At 41.0% G+C, this 5,172-nt stretch overlaps 1 protein-coding gene across 4 annotated transcripts in view; it reads right to left on the bottom strand.

Annotated features, from left to right (window-relative positions):
- PPARG (peroxisome proliferator activated receptor gamma) overlaps positions 1–5,172 on the bottom strand; it is a 198,225-nt gene that overhangs the window by 185,425 nt on the left and 7,628 nt on the right. The window contains exon 1 of one of the 4 annotated variants that reach the window (XM_006160642.3): positions 1,554–1,719. The exons of 2 other annotated variants lie outside the window; for them this stretch is intronic. The gene's annotated coding sequence lies outside the window, so the exon portion shown is untranslated. Of the gene's footprint in view, positions 1–1,350; positions 1,522–1,553; positions 1,720–5,172 lie in introns of those variants that run through there. One more of the 4 variants, XM_006160644.3, reaches the window with a different exon arrangement.

Raw genomic sequence — 5,172 nt, 5'->3', positions numbered from 1 at the left:
ATTTGCATATTATATTTCATGGTGAGTGGTTTCTGGGGGGACTGGGACCTCCACTACCTCCATTTTACTCTCTCTTCTTCTGATTCCCCTTTTCAAACTCCAAATACGTTTTCTTATCCCTTAAAGACCTTGTTTTCAGGGAGCGAGGACATAAGAAACCGATCTAATTTTTGCTGAGAGTGATTCGATGAATTACCCCTGCTAAGGATAGGAATAACAGCATTTGAAAAGCTGACTTCGAGTGAAAAAAAAGAAATCATTTTTTTTTAGAGGTGGAAAGACAGCCAGTCTGTCGGGTGGGGTCCAGGCTACGGAGTTTTTCCCAGAAGGTCATGGCTCCCCGGGGCCAGGCTAGCGGTTTCGCCCGCGGCCCTCACTCCCTCTCCGGGACAACGTCCTCCTTGAGCACACGGGGTGAAAGAGGAACCGTCCTCACCCCCTTACCCAGATTCTCCCCTGAAGTAATTTCATTAACAGAGAGAGTAAGGGTGCTAAGCGGCCACTGCGGAACAGAAATCTATTCTCAGATGCTACAGCACCCGGGAGCAGGGTCAATTCTTAGACACTAACATGATATTTTCGGACTTTACACGTTAACCTCACAACCTGCCCATGTGGGAGTTGAACACGCGGGCATCTGTTACCCTCCTACTCAGGGTAATTCCCTCTCTGGCTACCGCCCGCATCTCTCCCTTCTCCTTATCTGCAGCAAACTATGAGGCATTTCTCACCCCCAGGTATATGCTAATCTGAACCCTCCCACATTATTTGTCTCAATATATTTTTATCCATGGATTAATATACTCCTAGATAAGCCCACCAATGAAAACTTTTTTTAAATTATTTTTAAAATTTTTTTAAAATTATGATTATAATCTTGTTTATATTATATTGAATCACATATAACTTTACAGTGCAATTAAACTTTTTTTTTTTTTTTTTTTACATAGCACAGCAGTGAACACTAGTCCTAAACAGAGTTCCGGACATGGGCCAAAGGGAATAGACAGTGTCTTCAGCAGATTGGGAATCACAGCGAACTACACGGCTCTAGGATCCAGTTTCAATCCTGCCTGGAAGCTTCCAAGCCTGTGTTTTAATGGGTTCGAGTTGCAATGGGTAGATGATGCAATGTCTTCACAGGGGAGAAATCACCGCACAGAGAAGAAATGTGCTGTCCCCGAGAAGATTGTTCAAGTTGAGAATGACCCGGTCACCGAATAACTGAAGATACGGCAATGACTCGGAGCCAGCCGGACTGTGCTAGGAAGCGGGTGGGCGCTGGCGGGGCTCGGCGCTCCCCACCCACACAGGGAAACTCACACGTGGAGGTGGGGACCTTTGCCCCACCTCCAAACCCCAGCGTCTGCTCTCCTTTGCCTTCTGCGTCCCCGGTCCTGGTAGCTGGGTCTACTTGGCCCTTGCAGCGTCACATCCCACAGAGCAGAGTGGTTCCAGGCCCTGGTGCCACAGAGGCCCCGACAGGTGCACACAGCCCTCGGGGTCACTCCCACAGTCCGCGCACACACAAGCCTCTTGTCAGGGCATCCTACCAGCAAGGTCAGATCACCCGGCGTTGCCTGGGGTAGGCCTGCCGGACGCCTGCAATCTAAGTCCCTCCCTTTTCTTACATCGGGGGAATTTCACAATAATGTCTATGATTTAAGAATGAGGAGAACGTAAATGGCAGAGGATGGAATGGGGAGCGATGAACGCTACGATCTTTTTTTCTACTGACAAACAGGTGCTCCTAGACGGCATATTAACTTTTCAAGCCACTAAGAATATTCTTTTGGTTATCGCTTATGGAAAGAGACCCTTTTTTATTTTATTTTATTTTATTATTTTTTTTTTTTGGAGAGGTTTTTGCTATAGGGCGCGTGAGCTCATCAGACAGACAGAGACAGAGAGACAGCAAGAAATCACCCCCCCGAGGCGGATGGCCACGCAGCAATCCCTTCTCCTCCATTCTCCTCTCGGGATCTTGGGCACGCACGGACAAGCGCTTGGCCTGAGGTTAAGCCACGGGGTCGGGGACTCGAAACGCAGTCGACTACATTGGAGTCCAGCAACATAGCCGTTATGCTAAGTCACTAGTTACTCTTATACGCTCTGATATCAAACTGTCTTCTGACACAAAGTCCTCATGTAAAACAATGCTTTTTTCCTGAATAACCTAGTTTTCAGGGTGCATCATAAAAATAGGAAAAGAACTGAGCTTTACCAAAGAAAAGCACGATTGGTTCTTCTAGACACAGTGGATACACAATATCAATACAACAGGGGACTCACAAAGATAGGATAAAAATAAAGGGCAGACTGATTGTTGTCCAGTCACTAGAGAATAGGAAATGCAATTTTACATTGAATACTGATACACTGTTCCCGGAAACGGTTCTAAGTTGATCACCATGGGACGAGGTACTATCTTCATTCTTAACAATAATCTCCAAATTAGTACCAGGGCGAATTAGTAATATTTGTAAGCTATGACCCAGGTATCTATGAAGATATCTCTGTAGAACATCAAGTCAATTAAATTCAGGGCCAAAGTTATTATTCAAGGAATAATAACCCCAAACTCAGTTAAATTAAGGGCCAAAGTCCTATCATTTAAGATACAAAAAATTTGCTGATAATGTTTTAAAATCACATGTATATACGGTTTTATATATATGTGATTTACATATGTATGTATATATGACATATGTATATGTTTCTGATATATGTGTGTGTATATATATATGAATAATAACTCCAAACTTTTCCCATTTCACAGATAAGAATATTGATTTAGAAAGGATAAGTTTGTCCCAGCTATGACTAAATAATTAAAATTGTAAATATTTGTACTCTGAATTAAATACTCAGCATTAAAATACTGATATATATTTATCATTGATGAGACATATTAAGAATGCATAAATGTGATCTTTAAAAATAACAGTTTAAGCACATACTATTATTGGCCAGAGATGTTCCAAGTACCCTAACATCTAAAAAGTTTTTCCCCCAAATTTGATCTATTGTATTTGAGTGGATTTCAAGAACCTATACCTATTTTAGGTAAATTTAAAAAAAAATCAAAACATGACATTTGGACTAAATAACAGCTTTAATACACATGCCCTCTGATTCCTCAGAGTCTACTTTTGTATTGTGAGAAAATACAACTAGGTAAATAAAAAATTCCAGGAAGAGTTTAAGTAATCTTCAATTTAAATTTCCGAAATTAACTGCGGTCCTCTGCTTGCCCGGATGGTTTTTCACGGATTTTACTGTTCTTTTGTGCAGTCATTAGAGAGTTCAAAGAACCCCCATAAACAGAGAAAATTGTGGCTCTTTGTGCCGCTTTCAGGAGTTAAGAGAAAGCGAGGAATAGCGAATGCAGAGATCATACGAGGAAAACTAAGCAAAGCAAGGTAAAAATTCAGTTTGATGATCTGGGGGGTGACGCATACACTTATGCTGACGACTTGTGATTTACACCTGATTAGTGTTTTCCTGACTAGTGATATATATATTTTAAATTCTCCATGAAGGACTTCAAAAAGCTCATGGAAAATGAATAAAAGTAGGAGTTTATTTTGGTGCAAATTTTTTTTTTTCAAAACCAGCTTTTTCATAGGTATGCATTTCCCATGACCATTTTGAATTCTCCTCATACAAGCCATCCTAATTTAGTGGGATTCTACGAGGTCGAACATTTCTTCAAGCGTATTTGCCACACCTTAAACCACAGACTGTATTTCTTAACTTCGAATGACAGTGAATTCAGCTGAAAGATACCCAGAAATTGCCATGACCAGCATTTGCTCAACACGCCTTGGGCATATACAGATCCTATGAAAGAAGTGGAAAGTATAGGCCCGGGTGTAGACTCTTTGAGAAAATATTATTTTAATATCTTTTGCCTACTTCATCAGAGTCTCCGGTTCTTAATGATCATTACCTAATTTGAAAGCGACAATAAATGAAATGTACTATCAATACATATATATATATATCTATATATATATATGTATAAAGTGAGATACCATCATAATTAGTATTTGAAAGTTGCTTTGAGATTTGACAAGTATTTCCTCATTTATTATCTTGTTTAATTCTTTGGAAAATGCTGTAAGATAAGATTATTTTCAGCTCTCATTTTATAAAGGAGAGCGCTGAAGCTCATGTAGCTGAATGAGGAGATTTATCAATAATAGAGCAGCAACCCAACTTAAATCCAGAAATTCCAACCCTGAACCCTTTGCTCCTTCCTTAGTCGGGATAATGTAAGAAAAGTACAGAGAAGGTGTTACTGGAATTCGGAGGAGGAAGCACCATGGAAAACTAGAATGCTCTCAAAACCACATCACAGATGAGTCTCTCCTGGGGGCATCTGGCTGCAGAGTCTCCGGTAAGTGGTTTATCAGATAGTTGCCGCAAGTTCAGCTAACAGGGTCCTTCTCTAGAGTTGCTTCTCTGTCACACAGAAGAGCCAATGTGGTCTCACCATTATTCCCAATAGCCAAATTTATCTTCATAATTGTCAAGGTCTTAAGGTTGCCAGATTCCTGTTGAACAACAAAAGGATGGTGAATTACCACATTTCAGTAGAGAATTGAAAGGTAAAAAGAAAGGAATAGGTCCAAATGCCTTAGGATGACCTGCCCCTCTCTAATCCAGGAAACTGTGGCCTCAGAACTTCATTTTTTTCATTCAACAAATATTTAAGTCCCCATTTTATGCATGCCATTGTGCTAAAGGTTCAGGTTACAGAAGTCAACAAGTTCACCATGTGAAGCACATGCATCATGCATACATGCCTGCCTCTGAATTGTACAACACATATCTGAGACACAGTGTTTCTGAGCAATGACAGAAGCCACTGGCAAGTCATTCCCATTTAACATAACCCTGTCTATAATAGACTCCTGACAAGTTGAGTCCTGTTGTTCAGTCCATGGTGTCTATAATCCAATTCTCCAAACAAAACTTTGTTCTCAAAAATTTCCTGACCATGCACTTTGGGAATTCCTGCTTTGATGGACTTCCAAGCCCTTTGGGGCCTCCTTGGGAGGTAGCGACATCAATGTCAGATCTGTCCCTCCTCCAGCCCCAAGCAGCTTTCTCTCTGACCTTGTTGGAGAGATGGTAATCACTTATTTGAAAACCAAACCAAAACTC

The sequence above is a fragment of the Tupaia chinensis genome, unplaced genomic scaffold (assembly GCF_000334495.1).
Source record: "Tupaia chinensis unplaced genomic scaffold, TupChi_1.0 Scaffold000704_1, whole genome shotgun sequence".
In the NCBI taxonomy this organism is placed as follows: Eukaryota; Metazoa; Chordata; class Mammalia; order Scandentia; family Tupaiidae; genus Tupaia; species Tupaia belangeri.
This window is presented reverse-complemented; position numbering and strand designations above follow the sequence as displayed.